The sequence below is a fragment of the Haliotis cracherodii genome, unplaced genomic scaffold (assembly GCF_022045235.1).
Source record: "Haliotis cracherodii isolate W230 unplaced genomic scaffold, xgHalCrac1.p SCAF_16, whole genome shotgun sequence".
NCBI lineage: Eukaryota > Metazoa > Mollusca > Gastropoda > Lepetellida > Haliotidae > Haliotis > Haliotis cracherodii.
The window spans coordinates 25,179,285-25,193,909 of record NW_027266271.1 but is presented as its reverse complement, the minus strand read 5'-3'; the positions used below and the strand labels follow the sequence as shown (position 1 = coordinate 25,193,909).

The 14,625-nt window shown below is 38.4% G+C and overlaps 1 protein-coding gene across 4 annotated transcripts in view; it reads left to right on the top strand.

Moving 5' to 3' along the window:
• The first annotated feature begins 991 nt into the window (after positions 1–991).
• Positions 992–14,625, top strand: part of LOC139463995 (serine-rich adhesin for platelets-like) — an 89,895-nt gene continuing 76,261 nt past the window's right edge. For 3 of the 4 annotated variants that reach the window (XM_071245481.1, XM_071245478.1, XM_071245479.1), the window contains exon 1: positions 7,194–7,576. The gene's annotated coding sequence lies outside the window, so the exon portion shown is untranslated. Of the gene's footprint in view, positions 1,138–7,193; positions 7,577–14,625 lie in introns of those variants that run through there. The other variant, XM_071245480.1, reaches the window with a different exon arrangement.

Below are 14,625 nucleotides of genomic sequence, written 5' to 3'. Positions count from 1 at the left end.
GGAAAAGTGCAATTCCCCAGGAATGTTCACTGGAATGTTATGTGTAAAGGTTGGTGAAAATAATAGCTCTTATTACCATGATTAGAATCAGTGGAAGTTATACATATGTTTGATGACATAAGGCAGGTGTTGTGAATTCACTCAGTGAGTAGAGAGTGAACACTCTCACACCATGAAAGGGAAACTCTATATACCAAGATTACCCTGTCAACAACTGCAGGAAAAGAATCTGTACATAATCAGATAAAAACAAATGAAATTGCACTTTCTTCCGACAGCAGTGTTTTATCAGCAATGAACTTCCTTTTGCAATGTCTTCAAAGTCTACACACTGTTACTTTCATCTGATTCTTATAAATACCATAACAACCATGGACACGGCATTGTCAGTAAATTTGAATTACTTGTAAGTTCAAAGGATTGCAAGTTAACTTCCATAACTTATATATATGACTATGATTAGCTGAGGAATGCATATAGTTCTCAATAATCTTGAAACATGCATGAAGTAATAATTAAAGAAAGTGTCTCGCATTAATAACACCTTACCATGCTTTTCAAACAGGGATTCAACTTAACCTGAAGCATTTACTAGACTGAAAGTGATAATTAGGACACCCCTAAAAGGCTGAAATTCAGCCTTTGGGATACCTTTAGGATTAGACAAACCGACTGGCTAGTGCCAGTTCACATCCCTGCCAAGGGTAATAATGACAAAATCTTGTTTTCAATTATCCTGTTTCATATTTATTTTGGTGAATGATACGGGTACTTAGCCCAGTGATATAATACTGTTCCCATGTTTTCATTCTGTTCAGAGCCCCATCTGTTTATTATGGGCATTGTATGTCGCTGACACTAGTAGTAGTAATGTTACACATTAAACTGGTGTGTACAGTAGCCTATGAGTCAGTGGGGCCGTGCTCACATATAGGTGTATTTGTGTGTATCCACATGGATCGGCAGATCAACTTCCAGAGGAGAGTGTTTGTGTGGGGAGAAACACCCGATGAAAGCCTTGCTTGCAGGACCTCCTGGCTCCAGCTCCTGACAATTTGTAACGTTCCCATGGAATAACTTTATTGGCGATACATTGATGCTGATAGCAGTCTCAACTTTTCAGCTCCATAATAGAGGGTAAGTCTGCTCTTTCCTCACTTAGGAGAGCTTCAAAAGTTTTTCATCTGCCTCAAAGGGAAATTTACTTGAATAACCTGAACGGGTTTATATTGAAAAAGAATGTATTGTGAAACTTTTTTTTATGTTTCAGAAGATTTATATATCTTAGATTTAAGGACAGTTATCAAGCAATAGCAAGCAGTGTTAGGATTGTGTGGAATCTGGGGTCCTTGATGTTTTCTTCCATTGTATTTTAATAATCTTTACCTTTAACAAGGATAACTTGACTTTTATCCATAATTTTGAACAATTATAAGGATCATTACGTCATGCTTCGTGAAGGTGCTGGTACTTGTATCTACCAAACCTTTATCTAGTTACCAACTGACTGCCAAGAGAAGATTAAGATAACTAGGTAATAAATCATGATTCTTATTACGATGGAATTCCTCATTGAAAACAAGAAAATGTCATTGAAATGAGGAAGGAGAGATTCTGTTCGGTGAGCCAAGTCCATAATTAGTTCTGAAAGGTCCCAGTTGGCATACTATTTAAGATGCGCAAGTTTGATAGTTTTTTCATCCTTCCTCGTCTTTACTGCGGCCCAATGAGTCAGCCTACTAGCACCAAAGGCCTCTCCAAGTGCATGTGTGATGGCCTACAGCCATGCTAACCTAGATAAGATCCAATCTCCCTGGTGGTGAGAGGTGCAGGCTATTTACTAAAAGACATGTCTATTCTTCCCTGAGCACTATTGTGAAGCTTCTGCTGCAATCACACCCTGAAATTTGTCCTAAGGTTATATGGTCTTGATGGGCTGCTTCAAGTACTGCTGGCATTTGGTACAGGGATACCTCTAGACTGGCTACTATCAAGTGGCACTGGCCATGTTGTTTGACTGTGGGTTATGTATGTTTACACATGTCCTGCACATGAGAATTGTTGAGTTCTCACAAGGGTATATGTGGGATAAGTGATATGTTTATTATGTGGTTGGGGTATGCAAACAGTCATTTGGGAACTCATGTGAAATGTAGGATGACATGAGAAGTTCTCTTTGGTACTGAGGTCTTGGCGTAGTGGTGAATGTATTCTCTGGTCCTGCTTATCTGGGTTGATTCTCTATGATTGTACAGTGTGTGAAGCCTACAACTAGTGGCCCCACCACATTCCTATTGTTGCTACTCACTTTGTGTTAAAATGAAACTAACAAACACCGCTGTAACCAGAGTCCATTGTACCAGTCTGTCCTAAGCCAGAGTTTAATAGAATTCTGTTTGGTCTAGTTACATCATCTAATACAATATGATAACACTAAAATGTGCTAAAAAATGATGGTAAGTGCCAAGTTCGGCCTAGGACTCTATAACAGAAGCATGTGTTTATAATTCACTTTCAAATGGTGATCACAAACACATGCAAAGGCAAGTTAATTGTCCACCTGAAAAGATTTGAGAACATATAGTACAAGTCATACTTGGGAATTACAGCGGACATAATTTTTGTCACTTAAGCATGGTGCATTGATTTTATATTCTTCACATTTTACATTGACTTATATATTCCTGTTTAACAAAACTTTGGATAGAATTTGTTTATCATTGCTTTTCCTTTCTGTTGCTTATTGGTTAGCCATTTTGAACAGTGTATTCCTATGTGAAAATTTAAAAGATAAAACTCTGACTACAAATGTGTTTTGATAGGAGAACCTAGATATCAGAATTGTTCAAATTTCAACACACACACATGATATACTAACACTGTAAAGGTCTTATCACCATCATCAGCCTTGATGACAAAATTTGTGGATGTCTGAAAATGTTATCATGGAAGCAATGATAAGCATGGTTGCTGACAGATACCAACAGTAGAAGGAAGATAGCAATTTGGAAATAATTAGGTCACACCGATTTGTTAACCATGTTCAGAATGTCTAACCAAGGCCAGTGTGTGGTGTGGGAGATAATGTTTACGTTCTTACCTCCGCTGACAGTTTTATGATGAGGAAATGATAATCTAGTCTTCTTCTTTAATCTTGTAGAGAGCTTTCTCCTCTGAAGTCTACTTGAGTCTTTTTAGTATTGATACCAAACATATATATATACTTGAAAAAGAGAGGGTTAGGGGTCATGATTATTTTTCGAGATTTTAATATGAAATTGTGTGCTCAGTCTTCACCCCCAAAATATCCCCACAAATATTCAACTTATTTGTTCAGTATAGTTTGTTTAAAGTTTTGTGCTTTTCGTATGATCAGATGAATAAAATAATATGCATATCATAATCATGTTCTGCAATAAATCATGTGTTTCTTATGATAATCGTGTAGGGATGTCAAGGTGTGAAGTGTAAGAGAAATAGTTTTGAATGATATATAATTCAGAAACTGAGGAAAATCTTGTTTCATTTAGAGATTTTGCATTACAGAAAGGGCCACGTCGAAGGGAAAATAAAATGGTTCAGGGTCTGTGATACACCCTAGATTGTAATAGATTAGGGAAGATGGATGTGTTAGGAGGGAAGGCATAGCAGGGTGTCTAGATGAGTGAGAGTGTCAGGGGTGGCAGGGTGTCTAGATGAGTGAGTGTAAGGGGTGGCAGGGTGTCTAGATGAGTGAGTGTAAGGGGTGGCAGGGTGTCTAGATGAGTGAGTGTAAGGGGTGGCAGGGTGTCTAGATGAGTGAGAGTGTAAAGGGTGACAGGGTGTCTAGATGAGTGAGAGTGTAAAGGGTGGCTGGGTGTATAGATGAGTGATAGTAAGGGGTGGCAGGGTGTCTAGATGAGTGAGAGTGTAAAGGGTGGCTGGGTGTCTAGATGAGTGAGAGTGTAAAGAGTGACAGGGTGTCTAGATGAGTGATAGTAAGGGGTGACAGGGTGTATAGATGAGTGATAGTAAGGGGTGACAGGGTGTCTAGATGAGTGAGAGTGTCAGGGATGGCAGGGTGTCTAGATGAGTGAGAGTGTAAAGGGTGGCAGGGTGTCTAGATGAGTGAGAGTGTAAAGAGTGACAGGGTGTCTAGATGAGTGATAGTAAGGGGTGACAGGGTGTCTAGATGAGTGATAGTAAGGGGTGGCAGGGTGTATAGATGAGTGAGAGTGTAAAGGGTGGCAGGGTGTCTAGATGAGTGAGAGTGTAAAGGGTGACAGGGTGTCTAGATGAGTGAGAGTGTAAAGGGTGACAGGGTGTCTAGATGAGTGATAGTAAGGGGTGACAGGGTGTCTAGATGAGTGATAGTAAAGGGTGACAGGGTGTCTAGATGAGTGATAGTAAGGGGTGACAGGGTGTCTAGATGAGTGAGTGTAAGGGGTGGCAGGGTGTATAGATGAGTGAGAGTGTAAAGGGTGACAGGGTGTCTAGATGAGTGAGTGTAAGGGGTGACAGGGTGTCTAGATGAGTGATAGTAAGGGGTGACAGGGTTTTTTAGATGAGTGATAGTAAGGGGTGACAGGGTGTCTAGATGAGTGATAGTAAGGGGTGACAGGGTGTCTAGATGAGTGATAGTAAGGGGTGACAGGGTGTCTAGATAGATGAGTGATAGTAAGGGGTGACAGGGTGTCTAGATGAGTGAGTGTAAGGGGTGGCAGGGTGTATAGATGAGTGAGAGTGTAAAGGGTGACAGGGTGTCTAGATTAGTGAGAGTGTAAAGGGTGACAGGGTGTCTAGATGAGTGAGAGTGTAAAGGGTGACAGGGTGTCTAGATGAGCAAGAGTGTATTAGGTGAGCAGGGTGGCTAGATGACTGATAGTGTAGAAGCTTCCTTCCTGGATGATATGTTGATGAGGTTGAGAAGGGGAGTATGGAATGAATTAATTAGGTGTGTTATATTGAAACAGTGTTTTGATGAGTAAGAATAAGTATGGGGAGGTAGCTTCGGATGGTGTTCAGACAAGTGACAAAGTTTGAAAATACTCGTCTCAACTGTATTGATGTTTGCAACACCATCTACAATCTCTGCAGTAGACCCACAGTACTTGGCAGCTTGCACAACAGCTGGCATGTTGACATCAGTTGGAATACACAGTTATGACTCAAACATGCAATATACAATATATGCATTATGCTCACCAAGTTTTATTACTCAGACTTCGATCCCAGTCTACCTGCTTTGATGTAATTATGCTGCACACAGTAGCCTTGTCTCATTGATTGGATGGGACTATTTGTGGGGCATATCAATGTCTTGTACTTTCATTACACATATATATGCACTGACAATTATCAAAATGACAGACCCGCTATATATCATTAGGTGGCAAAAGGACCCATCTTGTATTATTTCACCTGATAATTGGTAAGCTGAGAATAAGTTATCAGTGTTAGAAATTGGCACTAGTCCTGTAGTCCAGAGCTCCAGATAAGCTGCGTATCTGCGTAAAATACGCATCAAAAATGCAGAAATATGCAGTAAAATAAAATCCAAGCGTATCAAATAAGCAACGAACATTACAGATTCGCTACAAAAATAAAACCTGTGCGTAACATCAAAATATTGTGAAGTAATCCTGCATATTCGATTAGCCAATCAGCAACTTATTTTGAAATTATAAATGGACATTCCGTCAACCTTGCCAAAATCCACGATGACAGTGACATAATGATCATTTGCCATCACACTTTCTTGAGTCCTATAAAGCTCTCGAACCCACACGACACCAGTTTGCAGGGACTAGATGTATAGTGTTTTTAAATATTTAACTTAAATACCCACATGTGTAAAAACTAGTGGGTAACAGAAATTTGAATACGCAGATAGAGTTACTGATACCCAATGATTTTAAAATGCATGGGTAAAATACCCACAACACCAAAAGCTTATCTGGAGCTCTGCTGTAGTCCTTACCAAACTACCCAATAGTAAAGGTATCCTAAGGCCTAGTAGAAATTGGCCCATTTTAAGGGTTTTGCTATATGTTATCATTATAAGGACTAGTGGACAAAAACTGTTGGTTTCTAACCCTGGGTTATGGATAAATTGGTGTTGGACATCATCATTTTGCAACACAGGCCTGTTTATTGGAATGTCCAACAGAAAAAATTTGAAAGATATCCATCTGATGTTGAATATTTCTGGTGAAGGATACACCTATGGGTGAACTGTTATTACCCATGTGTCTATTGTCAAACTTTTTTGTCATTTGTGATATCAACAATTAACTAAAATCTAAAGGGTCCAGAAACTAAAGGATGAAAGAATAGTAAAACTATACATTATGATATGACCTTCACATTCTTTTTCTTTGACATTTAAGCTCTTTAGGGGTTTTCACACTACATCATGAAACTTGTAGAAAAAGTAATTTCCAGGTCACAGAAACCCGGGGTTAAACCATCACACTGACAGATAATGTTTATAGTTGTACATTATGACATGCGATTTTTGTCTACTTCTGGACAAATTACATTGTAGATGGATAGTGTTCTGTCCTATTACACAAATACACTTGCTCACCACCTGTTTGTTTTGTTTGAGCCCATGTGGAGACAGGTATGTATTTGGATGTCCACACACACAGTGATGTACAAAGCTGGGAGTGAGCCAGGCCTCAGGACACATGCTGTATGTTTAGACAGTTATTGGGACAGAGATGAGCGAGTCAATCGGACTGGAGCCAGGTTAGCTCACTGGTTGTGATCTGAAATAACTTATTTCCACCTCACTGGACAGTATTTTGTTGGTGATTTCATGCAGGTGTGAGTGTGAAAAGACAGCTTTGAAAGCACTTTTCACTTCACCGTATCATACGTCACAGTTCTGACCTGGCCAGTGAATAGGATTGGGAAAGCAGTCTGAATATGAATCCATATTATTGTGCCTGGTGGGATTGTGCTTGAAGTTTATTTTTTGAAAATGTATTTGGATTTTTATACGATGGATACATGATGCAGGTGGTTTGTTTTGAAAAATTAATTGCAGTGGATTATTTTAGAAATTTGAAACAACTGAGTGGCTGGAACAGCTCTGCGGATGCACTAATGTGGGTGTTGGGACAGTGGAAGGATGCTCCCCAATAATTGGTTTAGGAAACAGACTATAGTTCTTCTGGCGGGGCTTACACTGTGCTGTGAATTATTCCTGAGGTATGCACTGCCTTGAGTGACACAGAGAAACAGAATCTGCCGACTACCAGAGGAGTGAAGCGGCACATCCAGGCAGGAAGCTTCTGTCAGAATGCCCCCTCCCCGAGTGTTTGGTTGGGTAGTAGCTTTTTCCAATCCTCCACACAACTGTGTCTGTAATTGAGTACTACTACGCTGCTACCATTCATGAGGCGATGTGCATCCCACTTCTGACACCAGTTGGGGAACTGTCCTATATCCTTCAATTACACACAGCAGGCAGGGACTAAGAGAGGAACTAAAGGCGTTTATCTTTGTGAGACTTTTTTACTGCACTATGGGCTGTTATCACAGGCAGTGAAGGATTACTGGTCAGTCTCAGCTAGGATTTCCATGTCATGTGAGTATGGTGTAATATTCTTGCTGTGGACCTTTATATTGTCTCAGGCTATGAATGACTTGGTAATTGCAAGTCAACAATTTAGGGTGTGGGGATTGTGATTAGCCTGTGTTAGTATATTTGCATTGATCTGCTTCTCTGTTTATGGTTTGAAATTCTCTTTCTTCCCGCTAAGTGTACTGGTTTCTGACTTGAATCTTTTAGCGGGAGAGACGAGGGTGAGAGATAAGTGGAGATATTTCACCTTTGACCTTTCAAACTGCTTTAATGACTACACCAGATCAGTTGTCGCATCTGCTTATGAAATTAAATCTGTAATTTATTTTGAATTAAAAATCCATGTGCTGATTTTATGTAGTAATATTAGATATGAAGAAATGAGTATTATCGTTTTGAACACTGTCAATAAAATCAAATGTGATACAAAATCCCACTTGAGAGTACAGAACCATCCTTGAAATTGTGTGAAAAACTGTTACATTTACTTTCCTACCGCAGGGCATCCGTTTGTTTGGCCAGAGGTTCTTCTGATACCTTATAGGTATCAACTATTCATGCTTTGACATTTCACACTCAACATCTCGATCCCCACATTTAAAAGGAAGGTATATATAGTTGCATTGGCGGTGTAATTTGGAAATACATAATGTGCTCAGTGTAATATAACAAGTGTGTAATGTAACACATGTGTGGCCTGACTTCTACCCAAGGCATTTAGCTGTCTGCATTATATCAAGGTTCATCACCCTCCCCCTAGTCCTGCACCATGACCGTGGAATATATTCATTTTATGAAAAAATAATAATCTAGAAATGCATACAAAAGCAAGTCTAGCCAGCTCAAGCTAGCTCTATTCCACAGCATAGGGAATTTTTTTATTTTTAGAGTCAAGAAGGATATTGTGTAATATAAGATTTCAGAGACTAAATGTTAGTCTACCCTCCCCCTGCCTTGGATATTTACAGCATTTTATCAAATATATGACAGAAGAAAACTGTCCTGTCATTTTTGCAGATTTGGTAAAATGTAATCGAATATGTATGATACCTATGTCTGAAACTTATTAGAGATCACATATGGCAATTTGACTTTTGTCTTGCTTGTTATATTTCATGCAATTGAATATGTTAAAAATAATAATAAAGTTTTGAAATGGTATTAACATATTTATAAAGTATCAGAATAGTGTCAATAGGAAAATTCAATGTGGTGGATATGGTTACATCACTGTTCAGATGACATATCAAGGCTTATATCAATAGTTTTTCCAGGTGTAAAACGTGTGAAAATATGCTCTATATATACAGATCTGTGGCAGGATAGAGAGATGCTCTATCTGTTGTTGTCTGTTGTAGCCGACACAAGGAAGCGCTATCACAGAGTTGTGGCATGACAGATACTCCTCTCTTGTCAAAAATGGCTGCTTGTTTTTGTTTTTATATTTTTTAAATGAAACTCCACACAGGATGTTGGTTCCCCTTATTGAGTTGCCTTCAACAAATATTTCAGAAATTTTATGGAATTTGCATGAGGCACCATCGGAAGACAATTAGACAGGTGCTTCGATCTAGTGCATTAAACACACTGCAGGAAATGTGAACATGTTTTTGGCATTGGTTAGTAAACTTGTCTCTTTAAATAAAGGATGAAATATATTTATGTCAGCTTTTTCAGGATATAAAGGATGTGTTCTAAATATGAAAGACAAATTAATGTATTTGTTAGCTGAGATTGTTTTTTGAATTGACTTACCAGTGTAGTTGCACTATGCTTTTTACTTCTCACTGATTTATTGCCCAGGAACAGTAACAGAGGTTGAGGCTTGGAAACAATTACAGCAATTCCAACAATGTTGAAACTGTTAACCCCTTTTAAAACTGATCTTAAGACCTATAAAAACAAATGCAGGAATTGGAATGTATGACTTATTAAACTAACTCCACCCATTAGAAGGTGGTGGGTGTTTGGTAATGAGACATCAGGAAGGGTTGAGCTGGGGAAAAGGTTATTAGCATGTCGGAGCAAAAAGGGCGAGACAGATTCCTGCAGTTCCGTCTTGTAGCCTTGCTCTATGATGCCCAGGGAGGAAACATAAGTAATCATGTTTATAGTACCTATGATATCCTGAGTGCAGGGGATCTATCAGTCATGACGGTTGGTATGGATGTCGTGTGCACCTCTCCCTGCTTTCTAGGTGTTATCAATGTTACAGGAAGTGGTGAGAGTGTGAATGAACACTGGAAAGATAATCAGGGATGTTTCTGTTTTCACACCACTGAGTATGTTTTGATAATCTTGTGCAAAGCCTGTGGTTATGTATTAAGGTAGATGTTGCTGTAGAAGGAAAACACTGTTCTGCTGTGTCCATTGTTTAATTGTGGCTCTATTTTGATTTAGAAGAGCTTTTGAAAAAACAGTTGAACTTTAAACAGGGGTTATAAGTGGAATTTGTCACATTCCTGAAAAGAAACTGTCTGGCATGTTGAATTGAAATCTTATCATTTATGGAGACTTGTGTTTATGTTTTCGTGTATAGAATCTCAAAGATCCATGATATTTTGATGTTTAACCACCATTACAACACATTGCAGCACATTTCCAGGGTACAAACAACAATGCATGCTATGCTGCATGGCTTGGCATGACATTTTATGTTGACAAATGAGTCAGTGATCACAATCAACTGTTTGTTGCTCACATCAACAACAGTGCCAATTACAACTGATGGGAAATTAAGTTTGTATTTATTTATTCTATTTTTATTGTTTATTGCCAACTTTGGTATTTATGACAGATTCATGTGCAAATTACAGTGTTTAAAACTAGCAGTAGTCTTATAGCCCAAATCAACATGCTTATTAAGAAAATGTACAACTTCATGGATAACAACTTCTGGTTTATTGCATATAGAGACATTTTGATGTAGCTTCTTACACTGTTATCAAGCTGGAGTGGAAGGATCTACAATGAAACGTCTCTGTATGTAATAAACCAGATGTTGTTATCCATAAAGTTGTACGTTTTCGTACTTACTCACCAACTTCTTCAATGCCAATCAGACTGTTAACATGCTTAATAGTTAAGGTATAAGTGAAGATTTCAAATGGGTAGATTTCCTATACATCATAATAAGGACTAGTGCCATATGTCATAAATAAGGAGGAGTGCAGTACATAGTTAATATAATGTAACATTTTGACAGAACCAACTTTGATATATAAGATTGTGTCTACAATATCTCTCAGAGCAACAAACAGAGTTGTCTCCTCCACTCTGACCAGGAACTGCTGATTGTGGGCTCCGAGTCTCAGACTTGGATATGATAATGAACCTTTGTTTGTCAGTATGTGCTTTCACCAGAGTGGTTACATCTCAGATTTGTGCAATTTTTAGGTTTCCTCCCACATTAAGGTGACGCTGTGATAACTGAAAAACTGTTCAATGCAGCAAAGGACCCAACTACCTCACTCAGATCACGAAAAGATATTTCCAGTTAGCTTACATGTTCATGATTGCTGTCATTGTTGTAGTAGAAATGATCAGTAATATGTCAACAAGGGCATGTATTCAAGACAGTTCTGTACTCAGTGGAAAGTTTGCATTGTACATTGTCTCTAGTGTTGTGACTGATGAATATTGAATGGCAGTAGTGTTTGATGGGGATATATACTCAGACAACTACACCCATACATTGGTATTGATTTCCAGCCTCTGTATCAATAAAGACCCTGTAACTACAGCACAGCACAGCACATCTAAATCACTGCCAGCTAAATATTGAATTTTGCAGTGTAAATCTGTAGATTTGGGAAATGTATTTTCCTGATAAATTGTAGCTTTTGGAAATAACTCATATTGATTCTGATAGTTCAATGTGAGTTGAGAGAAGTTTCTCGTTGTTTTTAACCCTGCCTTATCACTACACTTCTATACTGGAATGATGAAATATTACTGGGTTATTTTTGCCTTGGTACCTCAGTAATCAGTAATATTGCTGAGTGGTGGTTTAAGAAATAGGTCACTTCTTGGGTTTGGTTGAGTGTGAAATTTGTGTTTGGAGTACAACTTTTGATTATAGCAGTTTCAATGGTATGCCAAATGGGAAATTACTGTATACATTTAGGACTTCAAGGGTGAATAATCACAAAGTTCAAAGGGTACAATTTCAGATGTCTGAAGCTTGACTCATGTGAACTGTTGGATGGTTGTGTGGAAACAACTGTATTGACCTAAACAATGGCAGTACAATAATAAAGCATGACAATATATTTTATTAAATTAATTTGAAACAGCAACCTTCATTGTACAACATGCTCAGTAGGTTGACAAAATTTGCTCTATCATATATCCCATGCCAATACGTTGTATATCAGCAGTTGGGGTTGCCTACTGCTCATCAAGCCAAGGGTCTGGGTTGGATGTCCTTACACTTGGCACCGTGTGTGGGTACCATTTGTGGTGTCCCCCGCTGTGATATGGTGGGGCTATTGCTGAAAGTGGAGTAAAACCATACTCACTCACTCACACGTGCCTTAGGAAGGTAGAAGTGCTGAAAGAGGAGTCTGTCCGCTTACTACTGATCAAGTGCTCAGTTACATGGTAAGGTCAGTTTTTCATTTTCAGATTTCAGATATGAAGAAAGGTGCCAAATGTCAGGAAAACCCTAAGCATTGGATAATGTTTTGGGAATATTTTTAGCAATGATCAATGTATTCAGGAGTTTGACATGGTAACTAGTCTGATAGTCCATGACTTGCAAAATGTTGAAAGGGTGAAAAATTAATTATTTTTTTCACTAGTCTTCAAAAACAATCTACAGAGTTGCCATCTACCTTAGGTGATATTCCGCAAGGAAATTACACTAGTCCTTCCTGAATACCTTTTAGTCTCAGTACTTGTGATCAAAGTACTAGCTATGGTGGCCATCCGGTAAGTTGTTTAACAACAAGCACAGCATCCTGTGTAACTAATCTTCCCTGGAATCCCAGGAGAATTGAAGAGAGTAACACAGAAAATGTTTATCAAAAGCATCCAATGTTTACCTTTTTCTCAAAACACAGTCGTACCATGCAAATATTTTTACCTTGATTTTACACTTTTGAAGACAATTACTATATTATTTTGTCAAAGAAATCAAGAAATATTGCAGTCAACACTTTCATAAACTGCACCAGTGTTGGGTTGTATGGATTGTTGTAGTAAACATGTACAGCTAACAAACAGAAGGTGATTATCAGGACGATGATGTTTAATAGCATTCCCTGGGTTCGTTTAACTTCTCCAGCAATTCAAGCAGCTCTGATTTTTCACAGTTTGGTGCCATCCTTCATCACCTGCTTGCTAAGTTGTCTGAGCTGCAGGGTTCCACATTGTTACAGTGGACCTTATTGGCACAAGCAGCTAATTTTAGTTATGGCACAGGAATCTAGTGAGTCGGTTGTTTGATCATATTCACGGGTCTGAGGGCACACCAGCAGGACAGTTCATGACCAGTTTGGATTTTATTCCTCGATTTTAAGATTGATGCTGTACAAGTGTGTTTTTGCTTTAATATGTATGAATCTTAGGACATTATATATAAATCCAATGCTAACAAAAATAATAACATGTATATAAAAATAATACAAAGATAAATAAAAAGATTCCTGAGCACCTGATACTCCTGGCACTTGTGGTAGGAAACTGATTATATTTCCCATGCATATTTACCATGTCATATCAACACAACACATTGCATTTAGTTTGAATATATCCCAGTGGTTCATATCAACGGACACCTCTCTCATAGTCTGTGTCAGGCAGACTAAACCCTGATGTTTACAGTGACTAAGAAACTTTAAATCTAACTTGTGGAATAAAAATGTGTAAGAAAAATAGTTAGGGTAGTGTAAATGTTTGAAGATACTGCATTATTTCAGTTTATATAGTGCAGTATCTTCAAACATTTACGCTACCACAACTATTTTTCTTACACATTTTTATTACACAAGTTAGATTTAAAGTTTCTTAGTCACAGTAAACATGTGGGTTTCGTCAGCCCGACAATATCCAGTGGATGCTCACAAAATCCAAATATAAAGTTACTCATTAGAAATTGAAAAGAAAAATAATTGAGACAAAGGGAAGTCATATGACACCTTGTTACATGCATCAAATTTCCTTCACGTTTTTGATTATATAACATGTAGAAGAAGTAAAGATCTTCCAACTCTTACATGTGGACATGGAGAAATGATTTGTCTGGTGTCTGACGGTCATGTTAGGTGTAAATGGGCCTGAAAATATAAGCCATTTTTCACGCAGTAGCCTCTCCTGAGAGTGAGATTGATGTTTCAAACAAGACTTGGGTGGCCAAGTTGTCTAAGGCATTTCAATTTGCTGTGCAGAATTGCATCCATAGTTAGGTGTACCAGAGACCTATGATATGGGTTCAAATTCTAGATTTTCACTAATTATGTTGCTAGGTTTGTCAGCACCATATCCATGCTTCTGGATTGCATCAAAGTAATGAATGTCTAAGACCTGAATCTCTGGCCATTCCTCCCACATCAGCTGACATGCTGTGATATGATTGAAATATTTTTCAAAAGATGTGTTAAACCCTTGTCACCCACTAAAGTTTCTTACTCAAAAACTCAGCTTAAGCCTTTCAAACTGGCACTAATATAGCCTGGTGATTGTTTTATAGGTAAGGCATCCAGAGGGATTGCCTTGTTTTGTGTTTAGGTTAACAATCGGTGTCTACCACTGAAGTGAGCCACGCCCTGTTCTTTTGAACAATATGACATTTTCTTGAGTCTGTAAACTATGTTCTTTAAACAAATACCTATAAAATATGGATACCCAAGTGTTGAAGTTACCTGGGTGGAAAGAGAACCATTGTGATATGGTTAATAATGTATTTGCTGACTGGAGCAATGTTTGTTCATTGTTAGTGGTGCAAGTGTGACTGTTCCGACTCACTACACTTGTGGTTTGTTATGTTTGCCTGGCTCTGGTTCAGCTGTGTCAGCCAGCACCTTGCTATAGAGTGAAGAGACTTCAGGCCG